The sequence below is a fragment of the Apium graveolens genome, chromosome 2, assembly GCF_009905375.1.
Source record: "Apium graveolens cultivar Ventura chromosome 2, ASM990537v1, whole genome shotgun sequence".
Taxonomy (NCBI): domain Eukaryota; kingdom Viridiplantae; phylum Streptophyta; class Magnoliopsida; order Apiales; family Apiaceae; genus Apium; species Apium graveolens.
The window spans coordinates 172,008,454-172,027,673 of NC_133648.1; positions in this window are offsets into that span (position 1 = coordinate 172,008,454).

The window sequence follows — 19,220 nt, forward strand, 5'->3', positions numbered from 1 at the left end:
GGGGATATAACGCTTCAGCATGGATACGTGGAATACATTGTGGATATGTTGTAATTCCGGTGGTAATGCTAATTCATAGGCAACTTTACCAACTTTCCTCAATATTTCAAAAGGTCCGATATATCTAGGACTTAACTTGCCTTTCTGTCCAAATCTAACCAATCCTTTCCAGGGCGACACTTTTAGTAACACCAACGATCCTATTTCCATATCCACGTCTTTTCGATGAAGATCCGCGTTCTTTTTGTTGGATTTTTAACGCAGCGGGGGCATGGCAAAACACTTTTACACATACAAAATCCAAATAAAAGCATACAGATCATGAATAAAAATTCGAGGGATCGAATCTAACCTTTTAAAATAATTCGGAGACAACGATCAGAGATCCTTAGCAGTTGCTCCTCAAGTGTGAAGCACTCCACCGGTATCCACCAAGAAAACGATGTTAAGGAGGAGGAAGGAGGTGGAGAGAATTGGGTTTTCCAAACTTTTTGGGTTTTCAGGTTTGATGGGGTTAGAATAAAATTAGGGTCTATAATAGTGTATTTATAGGCAAAATTTTCAGCTAAAATTTTCCCATAAATATTATTATTATCCCATTTATTATTCTTATTAATAATTAAAACACCCTTTAATTATTAATCCTTTTTCTAAACACTTTAGAAATAATTCTCTCTCTTGATTTAATTTCCAAAAATTAAATCCTTTAATTAATAATATTAAGAACTTTTCTTAATTAATTTATAATCAATTAAATCTCATTTAATTAATTATTAAATTTTCCAATTAATTATTTATTTCATAAATAAATAATTATCAGCCATTATTAATAAATTCCTCCACCATTAAAGCATTCTCTGTTTATGGTGTGACCCTGTAGGTTCAATATTAAGCCGGTAGTAGAAATAAATAATAATAAAACTATTTTATCATTATTTATATAAATTCTCTAATTTATTAAATATGATTAATTAATTAATCACATTTATTCTACATCGTGAGGGATGCTTCTCAACATATCGCGACTATCCGGATAATATGAATTCACTGCTTAGAATACCAAGAACGTGTCAGTGAATAGTTACCGTATAATAAACTTCTTCTACCCTATAATGTCCTGATTAAATACAAGGCATGGATCTCGTGTCAAGCCAATCTAATTTAATCACTTGCTTACCATTTACTATGCGTAGTTCTATGCAAATTAGAAACTCCTTTCTAATTTCATTTACTCTGGCCAGAGATTCCTGAACTAGCATAAGTGGATCAGCCTTGAACATTCGCTTCCTTCACTGGAAGGGGTAGATCCTTTATTGATCATACACTATCTTCGTGTACAAATTCCTATACCCAGAAGAGCCCTAATAATTGTCCCTGGAGACTAAGAACTAAACCAAAGCATAGTTCAGTGTACACAAGATGACTATGATGACCTCAAGTCTAAGGATACTTGTACAACTATCACTATGTGAACAACTGCTGACACGTGAGTGAACTCCATCAGTTGTTCAGCTGTGTGAGTCATGTTTAGTGAACTTATTCCATAATAAGCACCTACATACTAGCTATAGTGTCAACACACAAATGTCTATGAGAACAGACATCCTTCATAATGAAGCAAGCATAGTATGTACCGATCTTTGCGGATTATTAATTACTAGTTAGTAATCCTATGACCAGGAACTATTTAAGTTTAGAGTTATCATCTTTTTAGGTCTCACTATTATGATCTCATCATAATCCATAAAAAGCTTTACTCTAAACTATGGTATATCTTATTTAAACACTTAAATAGATAAAGCCCGTAATAAAAACAAAACAAGTCTTTTATTAATATCAATGAAATCAAAACATATTACATAAAAGTTATTCCTAAATCCTTATACATGATTGGACTTAGGACATATTCCTTTCAATCTCCCACTTGTACTAAATCCAATCACTCTGGTATCTATTACCCATCTTGTCTTTATGACGATCAAAGTGACTTTCATAAAGTAGCTTTGTGAGTGGGTCTGCTATGTTGTTATGTGTGTCAACTCAAATCCAATACAATACAAGAAATGTTATTGCGCTCCCACTAACCCTTTTGTAGACGCATGGTTCATCTACGTTTTTTGATAAAATCAAACTCTTTGATTGTCTCATCAAAATGAATGTTCCATCTTTCGAGAAGCTTGCTTTAAACCACATATGGTTCGCAGCAGCTTACACACTAGGTTTTCATTTCCCTTGGAAAGAAAACCATCTGGCTATTTGCCAGATCACATAGTCGTAGTAAGCAGCATTTACAAGCAAAATACGACCTGATTTTAACAGGGCTACAGGTAAAAGGTTTCATCAAAGTCAAACCATTTCCTTTGTTTGAATCCTTTTCCCAAAAGCTTGGCCTTAAGGTCTCCACCTGGCCATCTACTCTAATCAATCTTTCGTATACCGTATACATAGATTCCATTCCGGATTTCATGGCACTATGCCATTTCTCTGAGTCAACACTACTCATAGCCACATTATAGGTCACAGGGTCATCATCATCAATGATCGACAACTCATTGTCATTCTCAATGACAAGGCCATATTACCTCTCAGGTTGGCGAGACACTCTCCCTGATCTATGAATGGGCTGTTCCACAAAAGGTTGTTTAGTCAGAACAGGTGTTTCCACTTGATCCGTAGTAGTTTGTGCTTCTTGAACTTCATCAAGTTCAATTTTGCTCCCACTGTTTCCTTCAAGGATAAACTCCTTTTCCAAGAAGGTAGCATGTCTGGATATAAAAACCCGATGATCGGTGTAAAAGTAATATCCTAAAGTCTCTTTAGGATATCCCACAAAACTACATTTTACGGATCGATATTCCAGCTTATTTGGGTCAACTTACTTGACATAAGCTGGACATCCCCAAATCTTAATGTGTTTAAGACTCGGTTTCCTTTCTTTCCATATCTCATACGGAGTTTGAGGAACAGATTTGGAAAGCACCTTATTCAGTAAATATGCTGAGGTTTCCAATGCATAACCCCATAGGAATACTGGAAGATTTGCATAGCTCATCATGGACCGAACTATGTCTAACAAAGTTCGATTTCTCCTTTCAGATACCAATCTGGAGGCGTCCACTGGGAGACTATACCATTTACTTTGAGATAATCTAGAAACACTCCATTAAAGTATTCACCACCTCGATCTGATCGAAGAGTTATAATACTATGTTTGGTTGTTTCTCCACTTTATACTTATATTCTTTGAACTTTTCAAAGGCCTCGGACTTGTGTTTCATCAAACACATATCCGAATCCAGATCTATCATCTATGAAAGTAATGAAGTATGAAAATCCACCCATGGCTTGCGTAGACATTGGTCCACATACATCTGTGTGTACCATTCCTAGCAAATCTGCAGCCCTCTCTCCATGTCCACTAAATGGAGACTGCAGTGCCACTATGAAGTGAGATTTTCATCATCCCTTTTCTTTTATTAGTTTGTATGGGAATAATAAATGTTCTATTCTTAGAGATAATATTCTTTATGGACGTGGTGCTTTAAATAATGGTCTATATGAATGTGACATAATTTAAAGCACCACGTCCATAAAGAATATTATCTCTAAGAATAGAATTTCTTTAAATACCCTCGAGGCAACCTGAATCACCACTAACAAAGTGGCTGATCAAGAGCCCCGAGGAAGCCCCAAGCGCGCACCGACGCCCCCAGCAGCCCCAGCAGCCGCAGCGCGCGCGCCTGGTAGGGAGGGGTCCCCTTCTACCAGGCGCGCGTGCTGCGGCTGCTGGGGCTGCTGGGGGCGTCGGTGCGTGCTTGGGGCTTCCTCGGGGCTCTTGATCAGCCACTTTGTTAGTGGTGATTCAGGTTGCCTCGAGGGTGTTTAAAGAAATTCTATTCTTAGAGATAATATTCTTTATGGACGTGGTGCTTTAAATTATGTCACATTCATATAGACCATTATTTAAAGCACCACGTCCATAAAGAATATTATCTCTAAGAATAGAACATTCATTATTCTCAATAATAAATGAAAATCTAGCCAAGTCTAACATGGGAATAATATTCCTCACAATCGAGGGAACAAAATAACAATTATTTCAAACAATAGTCTTGCCCGTAGGCCTATGTAAATGAAATGATTCTATATCTTCAGCAGCAACTCTTGCTCCATTTACCATCAGTAGAATCACCTCCTCTTCCTCAAGAGTCCTACTTCTCCTTGGTCCCTGCAACAAATTGCAGATTTGAGAACCACATGCGGTATCTAATACCCAAGTAGAAATTTGATTTAATGACATATTCACTTCTATCATGAACATACCTGAATCAGAAGCGGTAGTCTCACTACCCTTCTTCTTCTTCAATTCTGCAAGGTAAACCTTGCAGTTACTCTTCCAGTGCCCCACCTTGTTACAGTGAAAGCAAACAACTTTGCTCTTGGGGTCTTCAGCTTTTGGTGGAACCGGCTTTTCTTCACATACTTTCTTCTTTTTGGAAGAGTTCCTCTTCCTTTTCTTAGGATTGGAACCTTCACCAATTAGAAGAACAGAACTCTTCTTAGGGGGAAAATTCGATTCCGCAGTCTTCAACATGTTATGGAGTTCAGGCAGGCTGACATCTAACTTATTCATGTGAAAGTTCACAACAAACTGCGAGAACGAACTCGGAAGCGATTGCAAGACCAAGTCTTGGCTCAGCTCCCCATCCATGGAAAAACCAAGTTGTCCAAGACGTTCAATCAAATTGATCATCTTAAGTACATGGTCATTCACAGATGATCCCTCAGACATCCTACAACCGAACAGCTCCTTCGATATCTCATATCGAGCTGTCCTCCCTGCCACATCATACAACTCTTGTAGATGCATGAGGATAGTGTGAGCATCCATATGCTCATGTTGCTTCTGTAGCTCAATGTTCATGGAAGCTAGCATGATGCATTGAGCAACATTTGCATCATCTATCCACTTACGATACACAACATGTTCATCATTATGCGCATCGCTAGTAGGTTCAGTAGGCTTAGGTGAGTCAATCACGTATTCCAGCTTCTCAATCCTGAGAACAATTCTCAAGTTTCGAAGCCAGTCAGCATAATTAGGACCAGTCAATTTGTGAGCATCCAGTATGCTCCTGAGTGATAGTGCAGAAGACATAATGTATATTGTAAATCTGTAAATGATAAACACATAACAACACTTAGAAAATATTCGATTTCATTTTAAAACACTATATGAATCGGGTCTTTATTCATAAGTGGCTCCCACTAGTTTACCTAATTTATTCAACCCCCTACGTGAAAAATTAAGCATTCATAATGCTAGTGGGAATAGGGATCCTACATTCCATTACACGACCCCGGCTGTAGCACGAACCGCCATGTAATGTTCAATAGGCAGACAACTCTTGTCAATTACATCTCATGTTATTCCCTAATCAAACTTTAGCCTCTTGAATAATTGAGTCTCGGCTGTAGCATGACAAACTCAATATTCTAAGTCAAGTCTAACCCAACATTCCGTATAGTTGAATCAGTCCCCAAAGGCCCACGGCTGTAGCACGTACCGACCTTTAGATTCTTATTCAATGTACACATCTATGTAATAGACAAGTATTTCTTATTTCGAAATCAAAGCCCTCGGCTATAGCACGAACCGACAATGATTCAAAAATAAGAACTACTTTCTATCATGTTGGAAGGCTATGACCGACACAAGCCCGTTGTATCATTGGCCAATTACTACTTGATATTATTTAATTTTAGAGGGATTATATTACGTTACAATCATAATCATATTATAAAGAGATTCTTCCTTTTAAATTAAATATTTCAAATCAATAATCAATAAGCAGATGATTCCCAGATCGGGTGGAGCATTGTCAAGAGGCGTCACTTAATAACCCTTTCTTACAGATAGAAATCTGTTATTGACAGAATCATCCTTTCTCTCATATCGAAAATTCATATTCAATTACGTGTTTCACAAACACAAGAATCTCATGATTGTATTTATAATATTGTTATTAAGGTTATGAAACTATTTCACTATACTAGGTTGTCTAACAAGCGCCTTATGTTCATTTAAGTTCACCTAAATCTATCATCGCATGATAAACTAAGAATATATCACATATATCAACATGAATAAACATCAAGGTAGGCATGTTACATCATCTAGCACATTAGTCTAAGCATTATACATCTCTATGTATCACATGAAGCATTTAAAAGCAATTAAAAACAGTCAAAAACAGCTTTAAAACACTTCATGGAAATATAAACAGTTCAAACCTTTTATATAAACTAAAATTGATCACTCCATTAGATCCGTCTCGGAAAAACGAATCCAACGGTATATTGCACGCCCAAAACGAAGTTACGAAACTCCCAGAAAATCAATTTTAAAATCAACAGACGGGCTGTAACGCATTACAGGAACGCGTTACAAGCCCTGTAACGCATTCCGGTAATGCGTTACACCCCTTTTAAGCCATTAAAGGGTGTAACGCATCCCGTGAATGCGCCACAGGTGTGTAACGCATTCCCAGAATGCGTTACACCCCTATATTTTTTTTTTGTTTTTCAGCAGCCGCCTTTTGCTTTCCTCGGAAAACGAGCCGCCTGACACCTAACTTTTCTCTGTCTCTTTGCTTCCGTGCAGCCAGTCAGATAGTACAGCAGATGTACAGATTGATAACAGATATATACATACAAACAATTCATATATATATAATTATTTAATTACGAATTTAATTACAAGAACTTCAAAAATTCATAATAAAAAATCTATACATCATAAAATTATGAAAAAAATACCCAGACGATCTACAACACTTGTAGAACCCATATCAACATTCAAAATTATTCTGAGAAACGATTTCTCATCAGAAAAAATTAATCCATAATATAACTTGTAAAAAACATAATTAATTCATACAAGCACATAAAATTCTAAAATTTTTACCACAGATCTATATGCATACAACCTATGCTCTGATACCATTGTTGGATTTTTAACACAGCGGGGGCATGGCAAAACACTTTTACACATACAAAATCTAAATAAAAGCATACAAATCATGAATAAAAATTCGAGGGATCGAATCTAACCTTTTAAAATAATTCGGAGACAACGATCAGAGATCCTTAGCAGTTGCTCCTCAAGTGTGAAGCACTCCACCGGTATCCACCAAGAAAACGATGTTAAGGAGGAGGAAGAAGGTGGAGAGAATTGGGTTTTCCAAACTTTTTGGGTTTTCGGGTTTGATGGGGTTAGAATAAAATTAGGGTCTATAATAGTGTATTTATAGGCAAAATTTTCAACTGAAATTTTCCCATAAATATTATTATTATTATCCCATTTATTATTCTTATTAATAATTAAAACACCTTTTAATTATTAATCCTTTTTCTAAACACTTTAGAAATAATTCTCTCTTTTGATTTAATTTCCAAAAATTAAATCCTTTAATTAATAATATTAAGAACTTTTCTTAATTAATTTATAATCAATTAAATCTTATTTAATTAATTATTAAATTTGCCAATTAATTATTTATTTCATAAATAAATAATTATCAGCCATTATTAATTAATTCCTCCACCATTAAATCATTCTCTTTTTATGGTGTGACCCAATAGGTTCAATATTAAGCCGGTAGTAGAAATAAATAATAATAAAACTATTTTATCATTATTTATATAAATTCTCTAATTTATTAAATATGATTAATTAATTAATCACATTTATTCTACATCGTGAGGGATGCTTCTCAACATATCGCGACTATCCGGATAATATGAATTCACTGCTTAGAATACCAAGAACCTGTCAGTGAATAGTTACCGTACAATAAACTCCTTCTACCCTACAATGTCCCGATTAAATACAAGGCATGGATCTCGTGTCAAGCCTATCTAATTTAATCACTTGCTTACCATTTACTATGCATAGTTCTATGCAAATTAGAAACTCCTTTCTAATTTCATTTACTCTGGCCAGAGATTCCTGAACTAGCATAAGTGGATCAGCCTTGAACATTCGCTTCCTTCACTGGAAGGGGTAGATCCTTTATTGATCATACACTATCTTCGTGTACAAATTCCTATACCCAGAAGAGCCCTAATAATTGTCCCAGGAGACTAAGAACTAAACCAAAGCATAGTTCAGTGTACACAAGATGACTATGATGACCTCAAGTCTAAGGATACTTGTACAACTATCACTATGTGAACAACTGCTGACACGTGAGTGAACTCCATCAGTTGTTCAGCTGTGCGAGTCATGTTCAGTGAACTTATTCCATAATAAGCACCAACATACTAGCTATAGTGTCAACACACAAATGTCTATGAGAACAGACATCCTTCATAATGAAGCAAGCATAGTATGTACCGATCTTTGCGGATTATTAATTACCAGTTAGTAATCCTATGACCAGGAACTATTTAAGTTTAGAGTTATCATCTTTTTAGGTCTCACTATTATGATCTCATCATAATCCATAAAAAGCTTTACTCTAAACTATGGTATATCTTATTTAAACACTTAAATAGATAAAGCCCGTAATAAAAACAAAACAAGTCTTTTATTAATATCAATGAAATCAAAACAGATTACATAAAAGTTATTCCTAAATCCTTATACATGATTGGACTTAGGACATATTCCTTTCACTTTTTCTATCAATCTTGAGCTGCTTCTAACTTTTTTCGAATCAATATAATTGCGTCCTTAGTCTGTTGAACCAATTCAGGGCCTAATAATTTCTTTTCTCCTACTTCATCCCAATAGAGGGGGCACCTACACTTACGTCCATAAAGGGCTTCATAGGGCGGCATCCCTATACTGGCATGATAACTGTTATTATAAGAAAACTCAATCAGCGGAAAATGCTCGTCTCAATTTCCTTTAAAATCCAAAGCACAAACCCTTAACATATCTTCTATCATCTGAATGGTTCTTTCACTCTGGCCATCTGTCTGGGGATGGTAGGCGGTACTCATTTTCAATTTAGTCCCCAAACATTCCTGGAATTTCGTCCAAAATCTGGAATTAAATCTTGGATCTCGATCAGACACGATTGAAATAGGGACTCCATGCTTGGTCACAATTTTAGCCAAATACAATTTGACTAGCCTGTCCAAAGAATACTTTTCACTGATCGGGAGGAAATGTGCAGACTTGGTCAATCTAACAATAATTACCCAAATTGCATCATAGTTCGATTGCGTCTTTGGTAGTCCTACTACAAAATCCATCGCGATTTATTCCCATTTCCACTGTGGAATGTCCAACGGTTGTAACAATCCAATTGGTCTTTGATGTTCCGCCTTCACTGTCTGGCATACATGGCATTTGTTAACCCAACTTGCAATTTCCTTTTTCATTCCTGGCCACCAAAAGTGCGTCTTCAAATCTTGATACATTTTAGTGCTTCCCGGGTGAATGGAAAACTTGGAATTATGAGCTTTCCACAATATCTCATTCCTTAGTTCAGTCACATTAGGAATCCATATCCTCAAGGAAAACCTATACATACCCTTGCTATCCTTTTATGTGCAAAGTTCTTCTCCAGTTAAACTATCTAACTCTCGATCCATCATTTCTTCCAGACACTTCTGGATCCTGTCCATCAATTCTGGACGAAAAGTGATCTCATACAATTGTCCTTGATTTTCGTCTGTCACTCGAACCTCAATTTCCAGCTTCTCCAATTCTCTGGCGAGTTCCTCGGAAACTTTGATTGTATTCAACCTTTCCTTCCTGCTTAGGGCATCTGCCACTATGTTGGCCTTGCCTGGGTGATAATGAATAGAACAATCGTAATCCTTAATCAGTTTTAGCCATCTCTGTTATCGCATGTTTAGATCCTTCTGAGTGAATATATACTTTAAACTTTTGTGATCTATATAAATTTCACATTTTTCTCCGTATAAGTAATGTCTCCACAGCTTCAACGCGAACACGATTGCTGCTAATTCCAAATCATGCACTGGATACTTTTGCTCATGAGGCTTTAACTGTCTGGAACCGTAGGCAATGACTTTATCATGTTGCATTAATACACAACCCAAACCTTTCAAGGAAGCGTCACTATAGATCACAAAGTTTCCTGTCTCATCTGGCAATGCTAATACTGGAGCTGTTACTAACCTCTTTTTCAATTCTTGGAAGCTTTCCTCGCACTTCTCCGTCCAATTAAATTTCTCATTCTTCCGGGTCAACTTGGTCAATGGAGTCGCAATCTTGGCGAAATCCTTTACGAATCTTCGATAATAACCTGCTAATCCAAGAAAGCTTCTGACTTCCGTCGGGGTCTTTGGTTGTTCCCACTTGGATACAGCCTCAATCTTTACGGGATCCACTTTAATGCCATCTTTTCCTATTACGTGACCTAAGAATTGAACTTCATCCAACCAAAATTCGCACTTCGAAAACTTTGCGTACAACTGCTTCTCTCTTAGCCTTTGTAGGGAAATCCTCAGATGATTAGCATGATCTTCTCTAGTCTTCGAATAAATGAGGATGTCATTAATAAATACAATCACAAACTTATCCAAGTATTCTTTATTCACCCGGTTCATTAAATCCATGAAGGCAGCTGGTGCATTGTTCAATCCAAACGATATTACTAAGAACTCATAATGTCCATATCGGGTCCTGAATGTAGTCTTTGGTATGTCTTCAGGCTTAATCTTTAACTGATGGTAGCCTGATCTCAAGTCAATCTTCGAGAAACAGCACGCTCCCTTAAGTTAGTCAAACAGGTCATCTATCCTTGGCAGGGGATACTTGTTTTTAATGGTTAACTTATTTAATTCCCGATAATCAATACACAATCTCATACTTCCATCTTTCTTCTTTACGAATAGTATAGGAGCACCCCTCGGAGATACACTTGGCCTAATCATGCCCTTTTCCAATAATTCCTGGAGTTGCTTAGCTAGCTCTTTCATTTCCACTGGAGCCATGCGATAAGGTGCCTTTGAAACTAGTTCTGCTCCGGGAACTAAGTCTATGGAAAACTCAATTTCACGATCTGGTGGCAATCCGGGCAATTCATCTGGAAAAACGTCTGGGAATTCATTTACTATTGGAATCTTGTCTAGGTCAAGTACCTCTTTCTCCAAGTCTACCACATGTGCTAAGTAAGCTTCACATCCTTTTCTTAACAATTTCTTTGTCTGTAATATCGAGAGAAATTTCTTTTCTTGCCTTTGTCCTTGATAAGTCTCCTTAATATTATCCTCAGTACCCATCAAAATTTTCTTCTTCTTACAATCAATGTTAGCCTTATACTGGGACAACCAATCCATTCCTAAAATCACGTCGAACTCTCCTAGCTCGAAGGGTATTAGATCAGCCAAAAAAGAGTATCCGTGGATTTCCAATTGACACTTAGGGCAAAACTGACTCACTAAAACTCTATCCTGATTGGCTACATCTATAGTCAAAGGTTCAGCCAAATCTTCTAACATTAAGTCCATTTTAACCACACAATTCCTTGATATAAAAGACTTAGATGCTCCTGAATCAAATAAAACTTTAACAGGTACGGAGTTGAGAGAGAGCGTACCTGCCACTACGTCCGAGTCCTGAGCATTGGACCTTTTTGTCATTTTGAAAGTTCTGGCTTTAGCTGTGCTGGATGCCGGTCCTTGAGATGCAGTACCTTGAGTAGCTGTCTTACAATACCGAGCAACATGTCCCACCTTCCCACAGTTGTAGCAAGTAACTGCGGGTTTTTCTATATTGCATTCGGATGTGTAATGACCCTTTTGATGACATTTGAAGCACTGAACATCCCTTTTGCACGGGCCACTATGTCTCTTCCCACATACCTTACAATCCATTACGGAATTTGATGACTGAGCTGGAGTGGAGGCAACTGAGGTGGCAGCAGGCCTAGCTTGAGGAAAATTCTGTCTTCTAAATCTTTTATTTCTGTTCTGGCCAAACCTCTTCTGAAACTTCTGACTGGATCCCCCTGGATTCGTTTCACCAGTGATGCTTTCAGATTTCCGCTTCTTATCACCCTTTTACTTGGCAGCCAACTTCTGGTCACTTTCAATTACCAGCGCGGCCTGAACTACGGAGGGATATGTCTTGAGCTGCAAGGCTACAACCCCACTGCGAATTTCTGGCTTCAGTCCCTGCTGGAACCTCTTCGCTTTCTGAGCTTCAGTATTCACATACACAGGCACCAGTCGGGCCAATTCCGTAAACTTGACCTCATACTCGGCTACACTCTTTTCATCCTGCTTCAATTCCAAAAACTCAACTTCTTACTGGTTCTGCAAACAGTCCGGAAAATATTTTTCCAAGAACAACTCTGTAAACCTGGCCCACGAGACAGGGCCTTCTCCTTCCAGGGTTACACCTTCGAACCCTCGACTAGACTCTTAAACTTGCTCCTCTAGATGTGAGTTGCTGATTCACTCCCTATATACCAATATTACCCCTTTCCGACTCTACTCCTAACCTAAATCAGAGACTCAAACCTGTAGCTCTGATACCAACCTGTGACGACCTCAACCCCGGGTCAGGAGTTGACGTCACTAACAACATGAAACTACAATTATAATACAACTAACTTACTTTATTTCAATATAAACAACTCTTCCACAAGATCTTTTCCAGGTTCAAGTCTAATTTAGGTTACACACTTAATATAAACCATCTTATTAAAAACAACCTGTCATGACTATTATTCTACAGTAACTCACAGACCACACTTCGTCAGACACAACCTATTCAGAGGAGCTCGACACAGGCGGAATGTGAAACTAGCCCTTAGCAAGACAGCAACATCTCCTAGGCATCTGCCATGCGAAAATATACAGACACATTTGCAAGAGTGAGCGATCAACCGCTCAACAGCACCACTATATGAATACTAACTAAAACAGTTTATAATAAACAATTGTAGGAACAAAAATTACAACTTGTTAGTAGAAAACAAGTAAAACAAGTGTAAACAGATTAAAACTGATAAACTGTTGAAACTGGATCTTTAATAGCTAGCATGCTCTCTAAACATTTTATTAATAGTGTTGTGTAAATTGTAGGGTTAAATTTTAGCATGCTACTTCCATTTTCAAATCATTCGTCCCATCGCAGGACCTATAAAACTAATTGTTCTGTTACGCGAACCATAAAACTTGTCCCATCACAGGACCTATAAAACTTGTTTCTCTCCGGGAACCTCAAAATCGCTTGCTCAGATATAAAAGCATTGGATGATCCCTGGTGAGAGAGCTGATCAGGCTATCCCTTGAAACTTGTTCCGGAACTCAGAGACTAGCTAGGTCTCTGTCACGCTGGGCTGGTGGTTATAACAGGGTGCGCAACCAGTTCGCCTCTTACACTAACTTTCAGGCCGTTACGGGCCTTCTGCGCACACTCATCCAATTATCTGATCATTTTTATCCAGTTTTCCAAATCACTTACCTATCTCTTGTCAAAACAATTATAACACAGCACGTTTTCCAAAACATATTCCTTTTATTCAAAACTTAGAGATAGGTATTTTCAGAAGTTACTTTTCCCACAAAACACAAGTTAGTAAAACAATTTGAAACCCATGGGATAAGTAACTTAAATCATTCTATTCCACTATGAGAATAAAATAACATTATATTCGTATATGCTGAACCATAAAGATATGGTCAGGGGTACTTGCCTTAATATGCTTTAACACTAATTTCTGACTGGCTTTGCACCGACCGGGATGCTAAGGATTTCAACTGGAACCTAGAGGAACCAAAATACCCTAAATTAGACGGCCGAGTATGCTTGACTATCCTCGCTAACAATCTACCTGAACGTTAACAAAACCCGACTCATAATATATCCGATATTATTATACATGAATCAATTAGGGCTCACGTCTTCGAAAGTTGGTTCATTTTCAGAAAATAGGTATATTTATCCTTTTATGAAATTGGGGTTATCGATTTTCATAAAGTATTTCATTACAACACATAATCAGATTTTGTATAGAGTACGTAAATATAACTGATCGACATTCCGATAGTCATTGAGTACGGCCTCGTATTCCCGTAATATAATTTTTCCGGAAATCGGGCAGCACTTCCTTTGATTATCAGCTAACTCGTCGAACGTCCCGACGTCAAATCAATCACAACCAATTCAAACCAAACACAATACAGTTCCCAACCCCCGATTCCAGTCAACACTGTCAATTCTCAAATTCACAAACACCAATTATTCGTTATTATCTGCATTTTATGTCTTAACTCGCATTTTATAACTTTATACGAAATTTGCATTTTAAATCGTATATTGTATTTTTAAATCGTAGAACTCAGAAATATTCATCATAGTCCACCATCGGCTCGCCGCAGCTCATCGCCGATGGCGATAAAATTTACGGGTTTCCGATTATATCGGACATCCTACGTAAATCTCACCGATTTAATAATAATTATTCCTGCATGATAAATTTTATTTCATGAAAATTAATAAGATTGGTATCCTGCAGAAAATAAAAGAATTAACTTAATACAATTTTTTTTTCCAAAATCGAAAAATTAACTCGAATTACTTCGAATTAAGAAATCGAAGCCAGACAATCAACAACACACAGATACACACGCGCCTACGCGCTGCTAAGCAAGAGGGGGAGGGGAAGGGGTTGCATCGCAGGAAAACACAGCCGACAAGGAGACCAAGAAACCATCGATAACACCCAACACACGCAACCACGACGATAACATAAACACACACACCATACACACACCAATACCAACTGTTCTATGAAGAAATAGAGTAATCGACGGAGAAAAAGAAAGGCGGGAGCAGCGATTTTGCCGGAAATAAGAGAGTCACCGGACTTACCAACACAGGGCAGGAACCGAGCAGAAAAAGGACGGAAAACAGAGGAAATATGGAGACGGGAGAGATGAAGGATGCAAATGAGTGAATCGAGAGAAGAGGAGGAGGGATAGTGAATTGAGAAACAAAGAAACGGGTTAAACCCGATTGGGCTGTCCCCCTTTTTATCTTTTATTTTTATTAACCAAATAAACCCCGCAATAACATTTATCTGACCCGCATTTTTGTTATAACGAGCAATTCACGGATAATCAAAACCTGAGCAATAATTAAATATTTTATAAAATATCAGCAATAATTAAAAATTAATAAAAATAGAATTTTCAAAATTTAAAAATAATTTTTGAAACACAATAGATACTCGTTTTGAACGAATAAACGAAACAACACACTGATGATATTTATCCCAAAAATTACCAAAATAATTTTAAAATTCTCAGAATATTCCAAACTTAATAAAATATGAGTTTCGTAATTTTTGAAGAATTCTAGAATTAAATACTGATTTTACAATTAAATACAATCAGAAAATCATTTAAGGGTAAATAATCAATTAAATATTGATTTCTCAATTTTAAAAATTCCTAAAAATAATAAATAAAATTATGAAGCCATAAAATGATTTTAGAGATAACCCAAGTATTTATGGAAATAAATCCTGAATAAAATCACCTTTAAATATAAAAGTGAAACAACACAGCTTCACAACGAATTACACAATTGATACTCGAACACCAACGATCACACATAATTAACAACAAAATAAAATCCAACTGACAGCACCCATACACATATTTTAAATATTTACTTATTCAATAATTGCACATTTAAATAATGAAAATATACGAGTCGTTATATCGATCATTCACTATCGTCGTGTACAAAATTCTACACCCAGAAGAGCCCTTATAATTGTCCCTGGAGACTAAGAACTAAACCAAAGTATAGTTCGGTGTACACAAGATGACTATGATGACCTCAAGTCTAAGGACACTTGTACAACTATCACTATGTGAACAACTGCTGACACGTGAGTGAACTCCATCAGTTGTTTAGCTGTGCGAGTCATGTTCAGTGAACTTATTCTATAATAAGCACCTACATACTAGCTATAGTGTCACCACACAAATGTCTATGAGAACAGACATCCTTCATAATGAAGCAAACATAGTATGTACCGATCTTTGCGGATTACTAATTACCGATTAGTAATCCTACGACCAGGAACTATTAAAGTTCAGAGTTATCATCTTTTAGGTCTCATTATTATGATCTAATCATAATCCATAAAAGGATTTACTCTAAACTATGGTATATCTTATTTAAACACTTAAATAGATAAAACCCGTAATAAAAACAAAACAAGTCTTTTATTAATATAATTGAAATCAAATAAATTACATGAAAGTTATTCCTAAATCATCATACATGATTGGACTTAGGACACATCTCTTTCAATCTCCCACTTGTACTAAATCCAATCACTCTGGTATCTAATATCTATCTTGTCTTTATGACGATCAAAGTGACTTTGAGAAAGTGGCTTTGTTAAAGGGTCTACTATGTTGTTATGTGTGTCAACTCTCTTGACGTTGACATCTCCTCTTTCAACAATCTCTCTAATTAGATGAGAGCGCCGCAGGACATGCTTGGAATTCTTATGAGATCTTGGTTCCTTGTGTTATTGCCGCATTGTTGTCAAAATACAACACTATTGGCTCTTCTATGCTAGGAACAACTCCCAACTCAGAAACAAATTTCTTTATCTAAATAGCTTCTTTGGCAGCTTCACTTGCAGCTATATACTCTGCTTTCGATGTGGAGTCAGCTGTCGTTGATTGTTTGGAACTCTTCCAACTAACTGCCCCACCATTTAGGGTAAACACATACCCTGGCATGGATTTAATATCATCTATTTCTGACTGAAAACTAGAGTCTGTATACCCCTCTATTTTCAACTCAGAACCACCATAAACAAGAAAAATTTCCTTAGTCCTTCTCAAGTACTTCAGGATGTTTTTCACCGCTTTCCAGTGTTCTTCACCTGGATCGGACTGAAATCTACTTGTCACACTAAGTGAGTGAGCAACATCAGGCCGAGTACATAACATCGCGTACATGATAGATCCTATGCAGAAGCATAAGGATTCCTACTCATACGCTCTCTCTCCTCAGATGTCTTTGGAGACATTTTCTTGGAAAGAGAAACTCCATGGTCCATGGGAATGAGTCCTCTCTTGGAGTTTTCCATGCTATATCTCTTTAGCACTTTCTCGATGTATGTGCTTTGGGTCAAACCTAACATTCTCTTTGATCTATCTCTATAGATCTTCATTCCAAGAATGTAAGATGCCTCTCCCAAGTCCTTCATCGTGAAGTTCTTAGATAGCCACACTTTGACTGATTGAAGCATCGATATATCATTCCCAATGAGAAGTATGTCTTTCATATACAGTATTACGAATGTTACCGCGCTCCCACTAACCTTCTTGTAGATGCATGGTGTAACACCCCCAAATCCGGGGTCGGGGATTCAGGTTGTCATGAGTTCCATTTCCCTTATCAATACTTAATCTTAACAGTCAACCAACTACTACGTACTGTGACCCCACAATATACACACACACACCACAAGTTATAGTCTCAGAGATGAATACAAAAAATAACACAAGTAATTTTGTTCCACAATTATAAGACATTACACCTAAAAAGGGTTTCTGAATGAATTACATATTCCTTGCCATTATTACAATTCATATAGATACATAAGTCTGGTGCATCAAAAGTTGAAAGCCTAGCCTATTGGTAATTCCTACCTCAGCTACGGCGGCATCAACGCTTCAGAAAACTGCGGAACGTTTCCTAACCGCTTGCGAATTGGAAGCTTGGTCATGTTCATCTTTTCTATCTGTTGTTGTGTGATGAAAGAAGAAAGCAAGGGTGAGCAACAAGCCCACCAAAATAATAAGTATAATGATTAACAATAGCACTCATGAAAGTCTTGGTCAAGAAGAATTGAACCAAGTTTTGACCTTTTAATGCGACCAAGTCACAAAATATTTAGTATATATGTATATATACTTTTCAAAATCTTGGAAGTCCTCTTCCATGTATAATATACACAGAGTTCCAGTTTATAACTGTATAAAATATCGTTGCAAGGTGATCTCATATATTTAACCTTGTCTCAATATTTTTCTGAAAATCTTTGACATGCATAAGATAATCATTTACTAGATATAAGTTTAAAAGATGAAGTTGCAAGATACTCTAATATACTTTTATCTTTTCCGAATACTACTTGAACTACCACCATTCAAGTTATAATTAGTTTCAAAAGTCCATCACATAGATGAGACTACAAGATAAGACCTGAATAAATTCAATCTTTGAAATATCATTCAAAAGAGATGAAGTTACGAGATACTTTATTTGATGGAAACATCATTATAACTGTTCGACCCTGTCAATGCTTCGGCAATCACCCATCTGTAGCCTTTCGATCGAAATGCTCCGGGTAGTGTTGCAGAAATATCCTAACTGGATGATGAACTCATTACGGGAGTTTGCCGCGCCAGGAAGACCACTTACGATGATCAGTCGCAGTAGTGCAACCCCACCATTTTCTACATGTAGAGGAGAACAGTCGGATTTACTTGTCAACCGAACCCTGGACTCCTAAGGAATGGACCGTCTTAGCGGAACTTCCAGGCCATTTGGGCCAACATAATAAGGCTGCTCTGGCGCTACTCGACCACTTACGCCACTCATAGTTCAGATGAAATCCATGACTCTGAAACGTAAAGCTTGTCCCCCCTTTCCCCAAGTAGAAACTTGTTGATACGGCTCCACCAAGAAGTCGTATCTAGTTGAAAAGGAAAACTCACCGATATTTCCCAGGCGGTGCCTGTTAATGGATTAACTTGTTCCAAGAATTTTACTTCCCGAGTGTTGGGTAAGTAATCAAAAACTCTTTTATCAAAACGCCACAGAGCTGGATCCCTCAGGTTTTGAGCGAGTATTTAAATCCCCTTTGAAAGGAGGATCTTAAATATAAAAAAAAATGAATTTTAGGATCCGCTCTAACTTTTAAAAATCATTTTGAAGACTCGAAAACAATTTTAAGAATGTTTGGAATAATGTTGATTTAATGAAATAAATCAGTCCCGATATATTAGAAAATATCTGAATATTATTATTTAAATAATATTCCCATAAAGGATAATCTTTATAAAAATAATTGAAGTAGAAGTTTTAAAACTTATAATTGAAATGAATAATAAATAACCAAAGATATACTTATACGAAAGTACGATCTTTATTTGAGTAATCGAAAATAAGTTTGATTATCGAAACA